Source organism: Oryctolagus cuniculus, chromosome 8 (genome assembly GCF_964237555.1).
Source record: "Oryctolagus cuniculus chromosome 8, mOryCun1.1, whole genome shotgun sequence".
Classification (NCBI taxonomy): Eukaryota; Metazoa; Chordata; class Mammalia; order Lagomorpha; family Leporidae; genus Oryctolagus; species Oryctolagus cuniculus.
In genome coordinates, this window is record NC_091439.1 from 93,556,000 (window position 1) to 93,579,220 (window position 23,221).

The 23,221-nt window shown below is 39.6% G+C and overlaps 1 protein-coding gene and 1 pseudogene across 1 annotated transcript in view; one reads left to right on the forward strand and one right to left on the reverse strand.

Moving 5' to 3' along the window:
* The window catches only part of NPFFR2 (neuropeptide FF receptor 2), a 114,536-nt gene that overhangs the window by 49,340 nt on the left and 41,975 nt on the right, over positions 1 to 23,221 (reverse strand). The window lies entirely within an intron of this gene.
* Positions 9,971 to 10,971, forward strand: LOC100356476 (lactoylglutathione lyase pseudogene; annotated as a pseudogene).

Consider the following 23,221-nt stretch of genomic DNA (forward strand, 5'->3'; position numbering starts at 1 on the left):
ATAGTTTGAGTTTTTCCTTCCCAATTTGTATCCCTTTAATTTCTTTTTCTTGCCTAATAGCTCTGGCTAGAACCTCCAGAACTATATTGAATAGCAGTGGTGAGAGTGGACATCCCTGTCTGGTACCAGATCTCAGTGGAAATGCTTCCAACTTTTCCCCATTCAATAGGATGTTGGCTGTGGGTTTTTCATATATTGCTTTGATTGTATTGAGGAATGTTCCTTCCAAACCCAGTTTGCTTAGAGTTTTCATCATGAACGGGTGTTGAATTTTATCAAATGCTTTCTCGGCATCTATTGAGATAATCATATGGTTTTTCATCTACAGTCTGTTAATGTGGTGTATCACGTTGATTGTCTTGCGCACATTAAACCATCCCTGCATACCAGGGATAAAGCCCACTTGGTCTGGGTGGATCTTTCTGATGTGTTGTTGCATTCTATTGGCAAGAATTTTATTGAGGATTTTTGCATCTATGTTCATCAGGGATATTGGTCTGTAATTCTCTTTCAGTGCTGCATCTTTTTCCAGCTTAGGAATTAAGGTGATGCTGGCTTCATAGAAAGAATTTGGGAGGATTCCCTCTTCTTCGATTGTTCTGAATAGTTTGAGAAGAATTGGAGTTAGTTCTTCTTTAAATGTCTGGTAGAATTCAGCAGTGAATCCATCTGGTCCTGGGCTTTTCTTTGTTGGGAGGGCCTTTATTACTGTTTCAATTTCTGTCTCAGTTATGGGTCTGTTTAGGTTTTCGATGTCTTCCTGGTTCAATTTAGGTAGGTTGCATGTGTCCAGGAATCTATCCATTTCTGATAATTTCCCTGTTTGCTGGCATACAAGTCCTTGTAGTAATTTCTGATGATTCTTTTTATTTCTGTGGTGTCTGTTGTTATGCTTCCTTTTTCATCTCTGATTTTATTGATTTGGGTCTTTTCTCTTCTTTTTTTAGTTAGTTGGGCCAATGGGGTGTCAATTTTGTTTACTTTTTCAAAAAACCAGCTCCTCGTTTGGCTGATTTTTGTAATTTTTTTCAAGATTCAATCCTGTTGATTTCTCTCTGATTTTAATTATTTCTCTTCTCCTACTAGATTTGGGTCTGGTTTGCTGTAGGTTTTCTAGATCCTTGAGATGAATTGAAAGCTCATTTATTTGGTGCCTTTCCAATTTCTTGATGTAGGCACCTATTGATATAAACTTTCCTCTTAACACTGCTTTTGCTGCGTCCCATAAGTTTTGGTATGTTGTGCTGTTATCCTCATTTACTTCCAGAAAGTTTTTGATTTCTCTTTTGATTTCTTCTATGACCCATTGTTCATTCAGGAGCATGTTGTTCGATCTCCATGTGTTTGTGTATGCTCTAGGGATTCCTGAGTTGCTAATTTCCAACTTCATTCCTTTATGGTCTGAGAAGCTGCATGGTATGATTCTAATTCTTTTGAATTTGCTGAGACTTGCTTTATGGCCTAGTATGTGGTCAATCCTAGAGAAGGTTCCATGTACTGCTGAGAAGAATGTAAAATCTTTAGCTGTAGGATTGAAAGTTCTGTATATATCTGTTAGATCCATTTGGGCTATAGTGTCGTTTAAATCTACTGTATCCTTGTTGATCTTCTGTCCTATTGATCTGTCTATTTCTGAGAATGGAGTATTGAAGTCCCCCAGTACTATTGTATTGGGGTCTAAGTCTCCCTTTAAGTCTGTTAACAAATCTTTTAGATAAACCGGTGCCCTATAGTTAGGTGCATATACATTGATAATTGTTATATCTTCCTGTTGAATTGATCCCTTAATCATTATGTAGTGTCCCTCTTTGTCTCTCTTAACGGTTTTTGTGGTAAAGTTTATGTTGTCTGATATCAAGATGGCTACGCCCGCTCTTTTTTCATTTCTGTTGGCATGGTATATCTTTTTCCAGCCTTTCACTTTCAGTCTGTATGGATCTTTGTTGGAAAGATGTGTTTCTTGTAGGCAGCAAATAGATGGGTTTTCTTTTTTAACCCAATCAGCCAAACGGTGTCTTTTAACTGGACAGTTCAGGCCATTCACGTTCAATGTGACTAATGATAAGTGGTAACTTTGCCCTGCCATTTGCCAAAGATAAGTTCTAATATATGCTTTGAATTCCCTGTGATCTTTTGCTGTGAGGTTTCCTTCCTTGGTTTCCTTCCTTTACCTTCTTTCATATTGATGACCGTGTTTCTGTGTTTCTGTGTGTAACACATCTTTAAGCATCTTTTGCAGGGCTGGACGAGTGGCAACAAATTCTTTCAATTTCTGTTTGCTATGAAAAGTCTTTATTTCATCTTCATTCACAAATGAGAGCTTTGCAGGATATAATATTCTGGGCTGGCAGTTTTTCTCTCTTAGTACCTGGGCTATATCTCGCCATTCCCTCCTAGCTTGTAGGGTTTCTGATGAGAAGTCAGCTGTGAGTCTGATTGGAGATCCTCTGAGAGTAATCTGACGTTTCTCTCTTGCACATTTGAGGATCTTTTCTTTATGTTTCACTGTGGAGAGTTTAATTACAACGTGTCGTGGTGAGGATCTCTTTTGGTCATGTTTATTAGGGGTTCTGTGAGCTTCCTGTACTAGGATTTCTCTGTCCTTCTCCAAACCTGGGAAATTTTCTGCTAATATCTCACTAAAAAGGCCTTCTAATCCTTTCTCCCTCTCCATGCCTTCAGGAACTCCTAGAACCCGAATGTTGGGTTTTTTAATAGTATCCTGAAGATTCCTGACAATATGTTTTAGATTTCTAATTTCCTCTTCTTTTCTTTGGTCTGACTGTATCCTTTCCTGTTCTCTGTCTTCTAAGTCCGATATTCTCTCTTCTGCTTCACCCATTCTGTTTGTAAGGCTCTCTATTGTGTTTTTCATTTGATCTATTGTATTCTTCACTTCAGTCACTATCACAGTTTCCTGTTGTACTAGCTGTTTTGTTTCATTTTGATTCCTCCTTAATATTTCATTTTCATGAGAGAGATTTTCTATCTTGTCCATTAAGGATTTCTGTAGTTCAAGAATTTGTTTTTGAGAACTTCTTAATGTTCTTATCAATTTTTTGAGATCTGCTTCTTGCATTTCTTCTATGTCATCATCTTCATAATCTTGAATTGGGGTGCCTTTTTCATTTGAGGGCGTCATGGTGACTTCCTTGTTTTTATTACCTCGGTTTTTGCGTTTGTTATTTGGCATATTGGAGATATTTGGTTTCTTCACTGTGGTGCTTTTTCTTGTTATACTATGACTCTAGATTAAGTGGACTGTCTGTTTTTGATGGAGCCTTAGAGGCTTGAGATGGGTGTGGCCTGAGAGCTCTGTTTGGTGTGCCAAAGGTGACACTCCCAGGTTAGGCGTGGTAAACCTCTCTCTCTCTCTCTCTCTTTCTTTTTTTTTTTGATTCAAAAGGGAAGTAATTCTGCACAGCTGAACGAAGTTGGAGGTAGTTAGCAGGCAAATGATATACCCACAGGAGCCAGAGATCAGAAGCTCTTTCCCAAGGACCACACAGGGAATCTGTTCTGCCCTCAGAGTGGGCTCAAATTCTCCTTCAGTCTCCCACTGGGTTGCCAAATTTACGGAATTGTAGCGTCTCTGGAGAGTGCTCACGTGAATTCCGTGAGTTCTCTCCTCCACCGTCTCTTTTTTCACAGTCTCAGTTCAGTAGCACCACAAATTTACTAGGTCCTAATCTCCTGTTAATTCGCCCCGCCCAGAGTCAGGTTTTTCTGCTAGGCTCAGGGCCAGTGCAGACCTGAGGTCGCTCTGCTTATGACGTATGTCCAAGATGGCGCCTGCTCTTTGTCTTGCTCGCCCTTGAGAGGTGAGCGGAGAGAGAGAAACCCATGTCCGTACCAGTCACCTTTTTTTTTTTCTCTCTCTCTCTCTTCCAGTTAGCCTGGTGAACTTCCCCCCTCCCGGGGGTCGTTCCCTCTAGTCTCCTCTCTCCGCTTGCCTGCCAGTGTCTCAGGCTATTGAGATTCGGCTCACCTCGCGTTCCAGCACTGGTGTGTTGAGTCTGCCGCTGGTGTCCCGAACTGTGGGCTCCCACGCTCTCCACGCAGGTCCGCTGTGAATCACGCATTCTGGAAGAGTTTCTTCTGCTGTTTCCTCCCCTACTCTTCCTTGAACCTGCAGTATCTCCACTTTTATTAAACTGTCTCTTCCCGGACTATCAGTGTGCTCCCTTCCTATTCCGCCATCTTGCCTCCTCGACTATTAGAACTCTTAAGAGGGTTTGTTTAAGTTGCAGGATATAGTATCAACACACAAAAATTAATAACCCTTGAATACACAGACAATGTCATGGGTAAGAAAGAACATGTAAGATCAGTCTCATTCACAATAACTAAAAAAAAAATTAAATATCTTGGAATAAACCTGATCAAAGAGGTGAAAGATCTCTACAATGAAAATTTAAAAATATTAAAGAAACAGAAGATACAAAAAAATGGAAAACTGTTTATGTTCATGAATTGCAAGGATTAATGTCATCAAAGTATCTATACTACCAAAAGCAATTTACAGATTCAATGTGATCCCAATCAAAATAGCAACAACATTATTCTCAGATCTAGAAAAGATGATGCTAAAATTCATACAGAAATACAAGGGACCATAAATATCTAAAGCAATCTTAAGCAACAAAAACAAAGCATCACAATACCAGATTTCAAGACATAGTATAGGGAAGTTATAATCAAAACAGCCTGGTACTGGCACAAAAACAGGCATGTAGACAAAAGGAACAGAATAGAAACCCCATACATCAATCCACACATCTACAACAAACTAATCTTTGACAAAGACAATCCTTGGAGAAAGGAGAATCTGTTCAACAAATGGTGCTGAGAAAATTAGACCTCTACATGTGGAAATATGAAACAAGACTTCTTGCTTACACCTCAAACACAAATCGACTCACAATAAATCAAGGATTCAAAACTACAATTTAATTACATCAAATTACTAGTAGAAAACACTGAGGAAACCGTGCAAGCCATTGGAATAGGCAGATACTGGTTGGAAAAGACCCCCAGAAGCACAAGCAATACAAGCAAAAATAGACAACTGTGATTACATCAAGCTAAGAAGCTTCTATACTGCAAAAGAAACACTCAAAAAAGTGAAGAGCGACTAACAGAATGAGAAAATATTTGCAAACTGTGCAACTGATAAAATGTTCATATCCAGAATCTATAAAGAGCTCAAGAAATTCAACATCATGACAAACTAGTTAAGAAATGGGAAAGGGACTTAAATAAGCAATTTTTAAAGGATGAAATTTTCAAAGGACGAAATTCAAATGGCCAACAGACATGAAAAATGGCTCAGTTTCACTAGACATTAGAGAAATGCAAATAAAAACCACAATGAGTTTTCAGCTCACCTCAGAATAGTTCTCATACAGAAATGAAAAAACAATAAATATTGGCAGGATGTGGAGTAAAAGCTGTATGTAGTGTATGCCATACACTGATGGTGGGAATGTAGACTGGTCTGGCCCTTGTGGAAGACAGTATGTAGATTCCTCAGAAATCTGCAAATAGATCCACCGTATGATCCAGCCACCCCACTCTTCAGAATTTACCCAGATAAAATGAAATCAGCATTTGAAAGTGTTATCTGTACCACCAAGTTTATTGTAGCTCAATTCACAATACTAGAATATAAACTTAACTCAGATGTCCTTCAGCAAAAGTGGATAAAGAAAATGTGATGTACATACACTATGGATTACTACTCAGCCATAAACAAGAATGAAATCCCGTCTTTTGCAACAAAATGGATGCAACTGGAAACCATTATACTTAGTGAAATAAGCCATTCTAAAAAAGACAAATATAGAACATTTTCCCTGATGTGATAATTAATAGAGTACAAAAAACATAACGTATATGAGTAAAGTTGATATTCTGAGATGTGATTATTATTACAATTCTTGTCTCTATTGTTGAGAAACAGTGGTTTTTTTTCTTATTATGTGTTGAATTCTTCACTGAGTGGATGGTTAAGCTGATGATTATAAAATAAACTGAAATTATGCAATTGTAAAAATTAAAAGATAAAATTAGAAAAGAAGTAGCAGGGACAGTGAGAATATTGGTGGAAAGGAGGGTAGGGTATGAAGTATCACTATGCTCCTAATTTTTATATATGAAATAAAAAAATCTGTTCACCTTACATAAATAAAAAAGTTTAAAAGATATAGAAAAATAACCTTTATTAAATATAATTATTTTTTCCACTTAGGCTTAAAATAAATATATAAATAAATGGATGTGTAAAAATACACTTCATCAAATATATATGAACAAACATACATGTATTTGTTAATATCATCTTAAATGGCTACTTCCCTGCTCCAAGGACTGTAGTAAATGCATTTCTCTCTCTCTCTGTTGGACTTTGAGAGAGCAAAATTGTAGAAAGTCTCTTTGCCTAAGATCTGAGCATTCATTAAATTATCCTTTTCTTTTATCTTCTGAGCCTCTCTCTTTTAATTATTCGAAGTACTCTGTAAGACTATACTCATGTCACCTAATGACAGGGACATGTTGAGAATACTTCGTTAGGCGATTTCATCATCGTGTGAACATCATAGACTATACAAATACAAACCTACACTGTTCAGTGTGATCTTTCCACATCATCTCTTGATGGAATTGAGAGATGGAGTTACCCCAAGATGTAGCAGGCTATTGACAGGGTAGTAAAACATATTATATTATTTTTTAAATAGGAATACTCACTGAAATGATTTAAAAGTATGGCACAATACAGAAGCCAATTTCCTAGTTGACTGTTATACTGTTATTACTGGCAACACAGTAAGTTTCTTTTATATAAATATCACCACAAATATATGAACGATGCACAAATCTATGACTTTAATATGGCTCTGACATCACTAGGTAATAGTAATTTTTCAGTTTCACTATAATCTTATGGAACCACCCTCCTATTTGTGATCTGTCTTTGATCAAAACCTTGTTAGGTGCTACATGATTATATTTGATTGTAGATGACACCAGGTAATTTGCAGAGTCAGAATTGGACACAACCTTCAATCTGACCTTAGATATAATTTTCCACAAGGTCTTTCAGTCATTGCAACCATAAAGAAATGTTTTTCACAGGGGCAAATTTATTTTCTTTAATCTTGGCCAGTGGGAAATGTTCGCTTCAACTATACAATCCCTTTAATTTTCTCATATCTTACATCAGTCACAGGAGGCATTCCCTTCTAAATACCAACCAAACTCCCTTTTATTTTCAGCCTTTGATATGGTTTGGATGTGGTTTAAAGTGTATCTCACAACGTTTCATGTATTGAAATTTGACCCTTATTGTGAGTATTGATAAGGTGAAAACTTAATACAGCTATGGTTTTGGGAGGAAAAGCCTTTAGAAAGTGATTATATCAGGTAAAGCACATGCGTAGAGCCCCTATGACTGACTCATTATGACTTTATAAGAAGAGAATGAGAAATCAGAAAAGACACAAATACAGACCCACTCCCAGTCTCCTGTCACATCAGGACTCTGCTTGGAAGATATTCACCAGATACAACCCCTTGACCTTGTATCTCCAGAACTGTGAGTCAGAACAAACCTCTTTTCTTTATCAAATTAGCCTGCTACCAGGATTTCTTTGTAGTAATGCAAAATCAATGAAGACAGCCTTATCTAGGCACATTCTCAAATTTCTGTTAAGCTTATTACCCAGAAAATTATCTTATTTTCTGAACTTACTCCTTCCAGATCCTTTCCAGAATTCTCACCCATTACAATTTTAAAAAGATTACCCACTAGAGTCATCAAACCAGTGCCCAGATCCTTGGCAACTCAAATAAGTAGGAAAGTGTCAAGTTTTGGCTGTTTTTCCTAGATTATGTTTTAAATCAGATTTTCGCCTGGCAAATATCTCTGTAAATGTGAGCAGAAAAAAAAAAACAAAAACCATAAAATTGTATAATCTATTCTCCCAAGAGAAACTTCACTGGTCATGGAAATGTATTGTATGTGTGTTTTGTTTTGTTTTGTTTTGTTTTGTTTTGTTTTGTATTTTCTTCCCAGTGCCTTGGGAACAGTATCAAATTTTTGGTAAAGAAACTCATAGAATCTCTAGTGGGTCTGAGTCATATTTCCATTGATCTTCTGTACAGAACAAACTTGGATCTTTTAGTGCTCAGAGGTCAACACTAAAGTGAGCTTCTATAAACTAGCAATAACAGCGGAACAAAGGAAAAGCCATTTATTTTATAATTACTATGTGCTTTTGTACTCAGTAATATTAAATGTATGCATTGATATAAAGAATGCCCACAATGACCTTGTGAGGACACACTGATAACCAATGCTTGTGACTAAGCATTTAGCATCTTCTTCATATGTATGTAGCCAGCCAGACACAGCTCCTGCTCTCTTCCAGAGTATGAAATGAAGAAAGTCACATGTCCACTGCACTACTCACCCTTCTTAGATTTTGGGCTTGCTGTAACAATATGTATATTCATCTAAACTTGTATTTTTAGGATTTACCAACAAGATCATTTAATTTTTAGCCATTAATTTTGTTTAAAAATTTTAGTTTCCTCTACTGAAAACACCATTTTCTGTAGAGTTGGGTGGAAAGGGAGCCAAGTGTAAAAAAAGCCAAGAGGATTTTTTTTAAACACAGATAACAAACATATTCTTTATGTCTAGATTGTTCCATACACATAATTAATTAAAACTGATATAATTCAGTTGGCTACCTTAATCAAACACTTAATGATTTCAATGAAAAGATAAAAAAATTTAATAGTAGAGCAACATTTGGCCAATTATGCAGAAACAACAACTAAAAAAATTAAATGTTCTGTGCTATGATAATCTCAACAAAGCAACAGCTAGTTGAGCAAAAGAAAAAAAATAGATTATATCATGGAAGGGAGAGGGAAGAAAGTAAAAATTATCCCGGGACATTAACCCATGAATGTTGAAATGCAAAATAAAAAAGAGTAATAATCCAAGTTACAAACCCTTAGTTTCAATAGACTTTCTTCTCTTATATTTCATTGCTGAAGATTATTTATATTTAATAGAATTTTGAGGTAACAATAACACAAGATATGAAACTGGAAGCAAATAATAATAATTCCAGTTTTAGCTGAGAGCTACCTCATGTCAGTTGTAATAACCTAGGAACTACAACAAAAAAACTTGTATGGCTACATAATGTAGAAAATAGTATTAACATTTATGAGTCTCATTTTTCATCCCATAGACTTCTAATTGTACTCTGGGAAGAGTTACAACTATTTGATGAAATGTCTTCTTAATAACTTTGCTTTTTTAGCACCTTGCATAATGCTCTCAATTAAATTTCTTGAATAAAGGGATAGATGATTGTCATTTTGGATTTCACCTAAAGCAGAGCCTAAAGCAAGTAGTTGGATGCACGTCATTTACTTGAGAGACAATTCCAGGAAGCAAGAGTGAATGAGTAAGGTGAATGAGAAAGCACAAGAAGAAAAGCCCATAAAGGGAGGTGGTGGTGGTGGTGGTGGTGGTGGTGGAGGTGGTGGTGGCGCGGCGGCTATCAAGCTTAGTTAACGATGCGGGTGGTGCAGGCGCTCTGAGTAAATGTGTTGACACACTCTGAGTAGCCAGGGCATTTATCTACTGACACAGGACACCATCAGGGCATTGCGTTTTCCATATTCCAGACCAAAAATCCTGCTGCTTCCAGGAAAGCACTGAAGCAGATTCCCTGGGAGTGGATTAGGCTACAGATAGTAGCTAGTATCCCGTGTGGGAACTGTCCACCACAGCTGCTGCTGAAATTACACAAGGAGTGGGCTCACCTAGGGAGCAGAACTATCTACTGCAGGAAAAACCTAAATCACTGTTTAAAATACTATTATATGATACAAAAGATATTTCAATACAAGTCATTTGGTTTTAAAAATGCTCATGTAGACCCGGGCCCGGCGGGGTGGTGTCTGTGCTGTCCTGTGCGGGTGTTCGTGAGACTTGGCTGTGCGGCCATGGCAGAACCGCAACCTGCGTCCAGCGGCCTCACCGACGAGGCCGCCGCTAGCTGCTGCTCCGACGCGGACCCCAGCACCAAGGATTTTTTAATGCAACAGACCATGCTACGAATTAAGGATCCTAAGAAGTCATTGGATTTCTATACTAGAATTCTTGGAATGACGCTAATCCAAAAATTAGATTTTCCTTCTATGAAATTTTCACTCTATTTCATGGCATATGAGGATAAAAATGACATCCCCAAAGATAAAAATGAAAGAGTAGCATGGGCATTTTCCAGAAAAGCTACCCTTGAGCTGACACATAATTGGGGCACTAAGATGATGAGACCCAGAGCTACCACAGTGGCAATTCAGACCCTCGAGGATTTGGTCACATTGGAATTGCTGTTCCTGATGTGTACGGCACCTGTAAAAGATCTGAAGAACTGGGAGTCAAATTTGTGAAGAAACCAGACGATGGTAAAATGAAAGGCCTGGCATTTATTCGAGATCCTGATGGCTACTGGATTGAAATTTTGAATCCTAACACAATCACAAGTATCATTTAATCGTGTGGGAACGGTGCTCTGAGACGGCAGTGAGACAGAGATAAGAAAGAAAGCAATGCAGTTCGAGATGCTCAGATTCCAGAAGGCTTTGGGACTGATGGATCATTGCCCCAATTCAACTTTTTCTTCATTTAATGTCCTTGGATGTAGTCACGTGACTTGACTTGTTGGGTAATAATTAGAACAATTCCCTTCAGAAACTGCATTTGCCTTCTTCTGTCTCCTAAATATTGCTTCTCTTAAAATCTTCCTTTGCATCATTTAAAAAACATTTGCCATGTTTTTGTTGTAGTTATCTTCTGGGGTTTCAGTTCCTTAGGAATAGCTTTTCATGATGGAAAATAAAGAACACTGAACAAAAATGGAACTTCATGCATACTTCAAACCCTGTGAAGTGTTTGTTTTACAAAGGAGAAGATACCCATGAGAGCAATTCAGAATTATGCTGACAAAGATACTGATGGAAAAACTAATTTCTTTGTATTTATAAAGTACTCTCAGGATTCAAAAAAAAATGCTCATGTAAATTATTTGTTAAAGATTTAATAGAAAGAGTTTCAGATAGTGAAAGAGGAAGGGAGAAGGGGAAGGAGTTTTACACAAATACACACACAAAGAGAGAGAGAGAGACTAAAGGGTGCTTAGCATAAAGATTGCAAGCTTTGCACCCAGAGGAGTCAAGGGTGTCTCCCCTCTGAATGTCTCTTTTCATCTCAATTAGGCATTCTCCCTACACAAAGAATGTCTTGTCTAATTTCTCCTTAATATCTGTTTTGCAAAATCCAATGGCCACTACTGGTCCTTGTGTTACTCAATTTGTCCTTAAAAGAAGGAGTCTTGTAAGGGGATCTTTCTGAACTGAACCTATGCTGATTGATGTCTCTAGATTAGGGCCTTATCTGTTTCCTGGGAAACATGCATCATTTTTGAGGTTGTGATAGGAGCACAGTTACTTTTCAAACACAAGCATCAGCCAGTCTCTTGCCCACTAAGTCTGAATCAGTTAGAATCAAACCTGTGATCTTCTTAAGTCACTTCCATGCCCATCCTATGGCCCGGCTAGACTTGGTGTCAGTCACACTCCTCCTACAAAAGATATGAACATGCTAGTGGGACGGGGAAACAATTGACAAAGGGAAGTGCCACAGCCCTTTACCAACATTCTCCAGCCAAATCCTGCCTCCAGATTTTCGCCATGCTCTCAATCTCCCCAGTATTTTTCAGGGGTGAGTTGTGGGAGGTAAACTAAGAATTAGTAGATTGATTACCCATCTCCTGGTAAGGTGGCATATTGGTGAGGGTTCAGTCAGAAAGGAAGAACCTTAACATAATATAGGGCTTTATAAATTCTACCTTACACCAGAGGTCAATATCTTTAGTGCAAAAAGTCAGATAGTAAATACATATTTTGAGTTTTATAGGCCAGAAGATCTCTGTTACAACTACTCAACTCTGCTGTGTTGCAGGAAGCAGCTATAAACAACACTAAAGTAAGTGGGCATAGTTGTGTTCCAATAAAACTCTATTGTGAGAAAATAGGCAGTAAGGCTGTAGATACCCTGCCCATCTCACTTTACAGAGAGTGGGAAATTCTGGGGCAGGGAACCCTCCCCCAGCCCTCCACCAGGGTGGGTGAGTATTGGGGGATCATAGAAAAAGCATTTAGCTGTCACCCTGAAACACTAGTGCAGAAGACAACTCGGGGTGGCTGCTGACGTCTAGGAAGGCAGGCAAACTATGATTCCGAGTAGAGACCGTACAAAGGTGGCCATGGAGAAGGCTGGGGCATGATATCTCAGTGTGGCTGCCAGCTGTCCTGGAATGCATCTGGTGGCAGGACTGGAACCCCTGTGGGCCCTCAGGATCTGCAATTGGGAAGAAAATTTGATACGGAGAGAAAGAAACAGAACAGCCATGCACTTCTGTATCTAACTGTCACTACCTCACAGCCATAGTTTTCATTTGTGAATAATGGCCTCAGCTTTCCTTTAACTTCCTACTAGCAGGAGATTTCCTCTCTCAGTTAAATTTAAGCTGGAAAAATGCGGGTTTAAGAGAGTCTAGGAAATAGTTCCAAGTTCAACAAAGAGAACACTAGAACAAATTGGTACATAAGATTGTTGGCCGTCAGATGAATTTAAGGCAGAACAATTTTCAGTTTAGCGATAATGCAACTGTAGGAAAATAATTTTTTCTTTGGTTGCTCAGTGTTCCTGTAAAAAAAAAGTCCCAGGCAGGTCCATGAAACTCAGACATATATAATACAGAGAAAGTTGTTTTCACTATCCCTAGAAACACTCCGATTAGATCTGTAGTCATTTGTTTCCCTGAGGGTGAAGTTAATCAGTCTCTTCCAAACAGTTAAAAAATCTTTATGATCTCTCCAAGAGTCAAATGGTATATCCTGTGCAAACATTGAAGTTAACTCTAAAAGTGACTTTAAAAACCCAGCAAATTCCTGGAAAACTTTAGTGTTATCTTCGTAAGTGTTTATATTCCAAAAGGCAGATTCCAGAACCTTGGATAGCTTTGAAAGCTGAAGACAGTGGATTCCATTGGTTCCTGAAGTATTTTTATAGCAAAGAGCTATCACCTGTATTCCTGCCTTTATGTCTTCAAGGGTCCTCACTCAGAAAGGCAGAGAATAAAGTGGTTTCCTGCCCTGTTTAAAAGCATTAAAAAGTAAAGTGTCCACTGCATAGGGCATTTCTCATTACACCAGTCATTGGGGTTTCAGGCCTATGGAGCTATGATGCAAGGCTAAGTTGGCTCTCATTTGCTATGTGTATAAATGAAGCTCCTCTACCTCATGGTTTTGTAGTTTCTGTCATCTATCTATATGTAACTATATATTTGCACAAATGGTTAACATCCAGACCTTCACATTTCTGAAATAACAGTTATATAATATGTCTCACAAGATCTAAGACACTGTAAATTAGACAAGCAATCTCATTTTATGTGCTAAGAAAAACTGTGAAATTTAAATACTTTAATCCCTTATAAGGTTATTTTGAATTTATTTAGAGTGCATTTTTGTTCTTAGAGAAATGGCAACAATGGATAGATAGGATTGTTGGGCCAGCAAAACCAAACACCTGGCTGATCACGATTGATAGGCACCACTAATTGTAAGACATACTCTGTTTACAAAGATGTTAGAAACCTAGAAATATAATAGGCTGCAGTGGATAAAATGCAGCATTCAAGAAGGGAAGTTACGACATCATTATCTTACAAGAAGAAAATAGAGCTCAAAGTTGTATGAGATGCTAGAGTGTAGTCCATACATGGCATGGTTGCACTAACCCACAAATTTCTTCTATGTACCAGTTTGTTGTCAATCCTTTGCTCTGGTAACCGCTGATTAGTTTACTGTCCCTAAAGTTTTGCATTTTTAGGCACAGCATAACGATGAAAATATGTATGTAGACTTTTGGATCTGGTTTGTTTCAACTAACTTACTGCATTGAGATTTACACATGTCCTTGCATGTCTATAACTCACCCTTTTCTGGGTAATACTCCATCACGTGGGTGTACAACAGTGTCTTTGTTCTTTCTGCAATTGGGGGAAATTTGATTTTTTTCCAGTTCGAGGCATTCCTGCACAGGTTTTCTCCAGAACACAGGTGTTTTGTTTCAATTGGGTACATCACCTTGCAGTGGGACTGTTTATCCCATGGTGAATATCTGTATAACTCTTAAGTCAGTTTTCCAAATTGGCTGCTTGATTTTTTGTTCATACCTACAATACATGAAAGTTTCAGTTGTTTTACATCTTCAACAACACTTGGAATTTTTTCTTTTTTTTAAAGATTTCTTTATTTATTTGGGAGAGTTACACATAGAAGAAGGAGAGGCAGAGAGGCAGAGGGAGAGAGGGGGAGAGAGGAAGAGAGGAAGAGAGGAAGAGGGAGGGAGAGGGAGGGAGGGAGAGAGGGAGAGAGAGAGGGAGAGAGAGAGGGAGAGAGAGAGGGGGCTTCCATCTGTTGGTTCACTCTCCAAATGGCCAAGGAGCCAGGTGCTTCTTCCCAGTCTCCCACATGGGTGCAGGGGCCCAAGAGACCTGGGCCATCTTCTACTGCTTTCCCAGGCTACAGCAGAGACCTGGATTACAAGAGGAGCAGCCAGGACTAGAACAAGTGCCGATATGGAATGCTGGCGCTGCAGGTAGAGGATTAACCTACTGTGCCACGGAGCCAGCCTCCTGGCATTTTTTTTTTAATTTTAAAAATCATTTCAATCAATATATACAAGTGTTTCATGGTGGTTTTAAATGCAGTTTCTTTAATAACTGATGGTGGTATATTTTCATCCATTATTTGCTATCTATATATTTTCTTCAATTAACTGCTTGATTCAATAATTTGTCAATGCTTTTTGGCATTAAAAATGTTGAGTTCTGGGGCCAGTGTTTTGGTGTAGCCCATAAAGCTGCTGCCTGCAATGCCAGCATCCTATAAGGGCGCCATTTCAAGTCTTGGCTGCTCTACTTCCAATCCAGCTCCCCGCTAATGCTTCTGGGAAAGCAGTGGAAGATGGCCCAAGTGCTTGGGCTCCTACACCCATGTGGGAGACCTAGAAGAAGCTTCTGGCTTCAAATTGGCCCAGCTTTGGTCATTGCCACCATTTGAGGAGGAACCAGTGGATGGAAGATCACTCTCTAGCTCTCCATATCTCTCTATATAACTTTGCCTTTTAAATAAGTAAATAAAATCTTGAAAATAATGTTAAATTTTGAAATATTCTGATATTTGAATATTTGCTGATACATGAATATAAATCATTTATCGGATGTGTGGTTTGAAAATATTTTCTTCCTGTCTATGGTTTGCCTCTTTACTCTCACTTTTAAATTTATTTTATTTATTTATTTGTGTGGCAGAGGGACAGAGATCTCCCAAATGCTGATTTTCCTCCAAAATGACAGGAAAGCTGGGGCTGAGCCAGGCAAACGCCATGAGACTGGGACAAAGTCTGAGTCTCCCACATGAATGGCAGCGACTCCAAGACTTTAGCCATCAGCGCTGCCTCCCAGTCTGCACATTAGCAGGAAACTGGAATTGGGAGTGAAATCAGGACTTGAACCCAAGCCTTCTGATATGAGATCTGGGCCTCCCAAACAGCATCTTAACTGCCCCAGCAGATGTGTACCCCTCATTCTATTCACATTGTCTTTCTTTCAAGCTAAAGTAAGTTTTTTATCTTTTTTTTTAACTTTTTAAAAAATTTATATTAAATGAACAAATTTATGTCTTATATACAGATTTAGTAGTATAGTGATAATTCCAACCTTACCCAACCTACTTCTCATGCTCTGACAATTCCTCTCCCTTCCATTTGTATTCTTTCTTTTATTTTTATAATGATATACTTTGTTTTTTATAATCATAAATTTAACCCTCCATTAAAGAATTAAAGTATAAAAAAAAACACTGATCCATACTAGTAGAGACAAGGGCTGTAAATAAAAATACAAATTTTACTAATATATATTTCATATTTTGTACTCTATTAGTTAACACAGATAAGGGAAAACATATGGTATTTGTCTTTTCAGGACTGGCTTATTTCACTAAGTATAATGGTTTCTAGTTGTATCCATTTTGTTGCAAAACACAGGGTTTCCTTCTTTTTTATGGGTAAGTAACATTCCATAGTCTATACGTATCACATTTTCATTATCCAGTCATTAGTTGATGGGCATGTGAGTTGATTCCATATTGTGGCTATTGTGAATTGAGTTGCCATAAACATGGGAGTACAGACAACTCTTTCATATACTGATTTCATTTTGTTTGGGTGAATTTTGGGTGGCTGGGGCATATGGTACATCTATTTTCAGATTTCTGATGAATCTCTACATTGTCATGCACAAAAGCTGTACTAGTTTGCATTTCCACCATCAGTGGTTATGGAGCGTTTTCACCACATCTCTGCCAGCACTGAATTTCTACATGAGAGCCATTCTAGCTGGGGTGAAATGAAACTACATTGTGGTTTTTACTTGCATTTCCCTAATGGCTAATGATACTTAAGATTTTTTTCAAGTGTCTGGGTAGCCATTTGAAATTCCTCTTTTGAAAAAATGTGCATCCAAATTCTTAGCCCATTTCTTAACCAGATTGTTCTGTTGCTGTTGAGTTTCTTGAGCTCTTTATAGATTAAAGATATTCATCCTTTATCAATTGCATATTTTACAAATACTTTCTCCCATTTTGTGGCTTTCCTCTTCACTTTATTAAGTGTTTACTTTGAAGTATAGAAGCTTCTTAGCTGGATGTAATTTGTCTACTTTTGCTTTTATTGTCTGTGCTTCTGGGGTCTTTTCCAAGAAGTCTTTGCCTATGCCAATGTCTTGCAGAGTTTCCACAATGTTCTCCTATAGTACTTTGATGGTATTAGGTCATAGAATTAGACCTTGATCCATTTTGAGTTGATGAATACATACGTTAATGGATCTAAAGGGAGACATAAAATCTAATACAATAGCTATATGGGACTTCAACATCTCATTTTTGTCAATATACACATCAACTAAATAGAAAATCAAAAAGAAACAACAGAGCTAATCTACGCTATGGAACAAATGAACCTAACTGTTATCTATAGAACATTACACCCCACAGTTTAAGAATACACATTCTTTTCATCAGTGCATGGAACTTTCTCTGGCATAGATCATTGCTAGGCCATAAAGTAAGTCTCAGAAAATTCAAAAACCCTGAAATCATACCATGTGTCTTTTCTGACAACCATGAAATGAGGCTGGAGATTAACAATCCACAAATCTCTAGAACAAGTGCAAACACTCAGAGACTGAACACCACAATCCTGCATGAACAATGCGTCATAGCAGAAATACAAAGGAAAAGCAAAAAAAAAAAATCCTGGAAAGAAATGAAGATGACAACACAACATCTCAAAAAGTATGGAACATAGTACTGGTACCAACATCAAGAAACAGAAAGACACCAAATAAATGAGCTATCAATGCATCAAGGACCCAGAAAAACAACAAGAAGTAAAAACCAAAATTAGTGGGAAGAAACAAATAATTAAAATTATGGAAGAAATTTAAAAATTGACACCAAAAATCAATACAAAATATCAATGAAATGAAGATCTGTTTAAAAAAATTGAAACATCATTGGCTCAACTAACAAAAAAATGGGGGAAGGGATAAGACTCAAATTAATAAAATCAGAGATGAAAAAGGAGGTATAATCCTGGCTCCCACAGAAATTAAAGGAATCATCAGGAATTACTACAAACAGCTATATGGCACCAGATTGGAAATTCTAGAAAAAATGCATGGATTCCTGGACACAAACAATCTACCAAAACTGAAGTATGAAGACATGGAAACCTAAGCAGACCAATAACCAAGACAGAGATTGAATCAGTAATAAAGACCCCCATCCATCCCCAACAAAGTAAAGTCTAGGACCCAATGGCTTCACTGCTGAATTTTACCAAACTTTTAAACAAGAACTAATTCCAATTCTTCTCAAACTATTCAAAATAACTAAAAGGGAGGGAATCCTCCCAAACTCCTTCAATAAGGTCCACATCACCTTAATTCCCAAACCAGAAAAAGATACCACAAAGAAAGAGAACAATACACCAGTATCACTGATGAATACAGATACAAAATTCCTCAGCAAAATAATAACTATTCTATTCCAACAACAAATCAGAAAGATCATTCACCCAAACCAAGTAGGATTTATCCCTGGTATGCAGCTGTTGTTGAATATACACATACCAATCTGATATATCACATTAACGAATCGAAGAATAAAAGTCATATGATTGTCTCAATAGATGCAGAGAAAGCATTTGATAAAACACAACATCCTTTCATGATAAAAACCTTAAGCAACTTGGATATAAAAGGAAAATTGCTCAGCACAATCAAGGCAATTTATGACAAGCCCACAGCCAGCATCATATTGAACGGAAAAATATTGGAAGCATTTCCAATAGCATCCAGATCCAGACAAGGACACTCACATTCACTATTGCTATTCTACATACTGTCCTGAAGCTTTAGCCAGAGCCTTTATTCAAGAAAAAGAAATCAGAGTTTTATAAATTGGAAAGGAAGAAGTCAAATTATCCCTGTTTGAAGATGACATGATTCTATATACAGGGAAACCAAAAGACTTGACTAAGAGAGTTTGTAAAGTTGCAGCATAAAAAATAAACACAGAAAAACCAATAACTTTTGTATATGCAGACAATGCTCTGGCTGAGAAAGAACTTGTAAGCTCAGTCCCATTCACAATGGCTACAAAAAATGTAAATATCTCAGAAAAAATTTGAACTAGGAGGTGAACGATTTCTACAATGAAAACCACAAACATTAAAGAAAGAAATAGAAGAAGACACACAAAAAATGGAAAAATCTTCCATGTTTGTGGATTAGAATTAATATCATCGAAATGTCCATATTACTCAAAGTAATTTACAGATTCAATGTGATCCCACTCAAAACACTAGTAGCACGTGTCGCTCCCCCTCTTCGTGGAGGAACGACACTAAACCCTGCCTAGGCTTCATATCCGAGTCACGGCACCATTATGTCGCTCCCCCTCTTCGTGGAGGAACGACACAGGACCCTGCGCTGTTCTTTCATCTGCTCGGCCCTCCCCGGGTTTGCTGCTGGTTCTTCCCGGGTTGGCTACTACCCTTCCACCTCCGTGGAAGGGCGGTTCCCCCTGGCCGCTTTCCCCACTTCCGCAGGGGAGCGGCACACCGCCGGCCGGCTTTCTCGGGGGCTGCACAGGTGTTCCTTCAGCTAGATGTTCCCCTTAGATGTTCCTGGTGCATGCCGTCTCTCTCCTCCTTTATAGTCCTCTTCCACCAATCCCAACTCGGCTGCCCACACGCCGAGTACGCTGCTCTCCTCCAATCAGGAGCAAGTCCTACAGTTTATTGGCTGAACTGGAGGCAGCTGTGTAGAAGCTGTTTTCTCCTCTCCCAGCGCCATATTGTGGGAGAGCAGATGCATAGAATAAGTCTTAATTCCAGTAACTTAGTCTAGTCTGAGTTGCTCCCCACAGATCCCCCTTTCTTTTTATTTTTTGGCGTTGATACGCGCCTGTCTTCGGTGCCCCGCGGCACACACTCTGCTCTGCTTGCTAGAGTTGCCACAGGTTCTTACAAGTCCTATCAATCAGGCAAACCGAATCCGGGTCCTCTCTTCGCCATGTTGTGAGGAGGTTTTTAGGCGCTGATGCGTGCCTGTGTTCGGTGCCCTGCAGCGCATGCTCTGGTCGAGCCGCCTGCTGGCGCTTACCGCCTTAATCAGGCAGACCGAATCCAAGCTTTCTCATTGCCGTATTGTGGGGGAGACTTATTAGTGTTGGTTCGTGCCTATCTTCGGTGACCTGCAGCTCATACTCTGGTCGAGCTGCTAGCCGCCGCAGGTGCTCATCGCCTCACTTAATCAGGCAGACCGAATCCAAGCTCTCACATTACTGTGTTGTGGGGAGGCCTTTCTCTTTCTCTATTTCTCTATCTCCGGGCATTCCTATTTCTCCCATTTCACTTCTATCTTCCAGCATTCCTATTTCTCTCACTTTGCTTCTAAACTTCTATTTCTCTTATCCCTGCAGCTTCCCGGCGCCTCGCCCTGCTGGCAGCTTCCCGGCTCTGCGCCGCTTCAGCCAGCGCCTCTCTCATCTGCGCGGCTCGGCTTTGCGCGCACACTCCGCGGTCTCGCACTTAACCCTTTCGCGTCTGAACCACGGCCTCGCGCCAGCCCCGCGTTCCCTATGTACTTGAGCCCCGCACGCTCTGTCTGCGCGCAGCAGCCTCCGCGAGTCACACAGCGTAGCTTACGTGTCCGCCACTAGCATTCAATCTAAGTTCCCTGGGCTAGCCTGGCGAATTCAACCCAGCATACGTCTCCGCCCCACGATTTGGCTACCCGTCCTTTGCTCCCCGGGCTAATCAGACGGATCCCAATCTGGCTTACGTTTCAGCTTCTGGTTTCAACTTTTCGCCCCCTATTCCCGGGCTAACTTGAGAATCCCAAAATGGCTTTCCGTTTCCGCCTCGGCCTGCCCCCCGCAGCTTCAATTTCCCTAACACTTTTCTCTACCCGGTATGTTTCCCCAAGCTTTCCTCCAACAATACTCCTCCCTCATTTCTCCTGGCCTCTCCCCACAGTCCGCGTCCGAATCTGTTTGTTCTAGCTTTCACTTTCGCTTTCGACCTTAGAGATTTCTCCCAGCTTCCCCCCGTAGTCCGTATCCGAGTCTATGCCTAGGCTTTCAATAGCTTCTTCCGGCACCTTTTTCGTCCGGCTTTTCCCTAGGCTGTTTGCTAGTCTCTCTCTCCAGTATTTTCCCATTTCTTCCCGTTTCTTCCCTCCTAAGTTTCATATCCGTCCTAGGTTTGCTATCCGAGTCACGGCACCATTATGTCGCTCCCCCTCTTCGTGGAGGAACGACACTAAGCCCTGCCTAGGCTTCATATCCGAGTCACGGCACCATTATGTTGCTCCCCCTCTTCGTGGAGGAACGACACTAAACCCTGCCTAGGCTTCATATCCGAGTCACGGCACCATTATGTCGCTCCCCCTCTTCGTGGAGGAACGACACAGGACCCTGCGCTGTTCTTTCGTCTGCTCGGCCCTCCCCGGGTTTGCTGCTGGTTCTTCCCGGGTTGGCTACTATCCCTTCCACCTCCGTGGAAGGGCGGTTCCCCCTGGCCGCTTTCCCCACTTCCGCAGGGGAGCGGCACACCGCCGGCCGGCTTTCTCGGGGGCTGCACAGGTGTTCCTTCAGCTAGATGTTCCCCTTAGATGTTCCTGGTGCATGCCGTCTCTCTCCTCCTTTATAGTCCTCTTCCACCAATCCCAACTCGGCTGCCCACACGCCGAGTACGCTGCTCTCCTCCAATCAGGAGCAAGTCCTACAGTTTATTGGCTGAACTGGAGGCAGCTGTGTAGAAGCTGTTTTCTCCTCTCCCAGCGCCATATTGTGGGAGAGCAGATGCATAGAATAAGTCTTAATTCCAGTAACTTAGTCTAGTCTGAGTTGCTCCCCACAGCACGATTCTCTCATATTGAAAAAAATGATTCTAAAATTAATATGGAAACACAAATATCTAGAGCAATCTTAAACAACAAAAACAAAGCAGAGGGCAACACAAAACCAGATTTCAAGACATGGTATAGGGAAGTTATAATCAAAAGAGCCTCATACTGGCACAAAAATAGACATGTAGACCAATGGAACAGAATAGAATCCCCAGAAATCCATCCACACATCTTTGGTCAACTAATCTTTGATGAAGGGGTTAAGATCAATCCCTGGAGAAAGGACAGTCTCTTCAACAAATGGTGCTGGGGAAATTGTATCTCCACTTGCAGCAGTTTGAAACAAGACCCTTTGTTACACAAAAATCAACTGAAAATAGATCAAAGATCACATTTTCTTTTGAAGGGAAGAAGTTTTAGGAGGTCCAAGTTCTGAACGTTTTTCTTCACCAAGGTCATAAAGATTCTCTATTTTCTTCTAGACAATTATTGTTTGAAGTTTCACATTTAGCTCTCTTATCCAATTTCAGTTCAATTTTGGATTAGGTATGAGATTTGTTTAAGATTTGTTGTTCACCTGTATATTCTATTGTTTTAGCACTTTGTTGAACAGATTATAAGTTTTAATACAGTTCAATAATTGTTGTTGAAGTAAATCAACTAGGTGAAAAGAATGTCTACTGAAATAAAACTTGCAAAGTTAGCATGTTCTTGATTTCTTATGTAAAATCTTTATTTTTTGTAAAACTAAAAAATTATGTGATAGGGTATAGGAAAATCAGCCCTCTGATTTATTGATAAAAGCAAGAGAAATAATTGAGAGGAAGAGAATGACACAGGTGCTAAAGATATTAATGGAGTGAGATCAGACAGCAGCAAGGATGGTTTGCATGGGGCTTCATTTTATGGCAAATCTTGCAAAACATCTGCAGCTTTCCAAAGAGGACACACGACTCCTTAAACTGATCTGAAGGTTTATTTCAATCTTTATAGAAATCCATACTAGGTTTATCATGGACAAAGACAAGGTGGTTCTAACGTTTATATGGAAAATCACTATATTTAATATACCTAAAGCAACTTTGAAAAAGAGACTTATACAAACATATCCACATTTTTGACAAAAGTATAGAATTGATTCAATGGAATTACAATGACTGAAAATTCAAGGGCAGGCACCGTGGAATAGCATGTAAAGCCACCACCTGTGATGCCTGCCTCCCATATGGATTCTGTTTCATATCCCAGCTGCTCCCCTTCTGACCCAGTTCCCTGCTAATGGCATGGAAAAAGCAGCTGAAGGGGCCTAAGCTGTGGTGTAGTGGTTTAAAGCCCCAGCATACAAGGCCAGCATCCCAAGTGGGCGCCAGTTCGAGTCCTGGCTATTCCTCTTCTGATCCAGTTCTCTGCTATGGCCTGGGAAAGCAGTAGACAATGGCTCAATTTCTTCGGCCCCTACACCCATGTGGGAGACCCAGGGGAAGCACCTGGCTCCTGGCTTCAGATCAGCTCAGCTCTGGCAGTTGTGGTCATTTGGGGAGTGAACAAGTAGATGGAAGAATATTTTCTCTCTGGCTCTA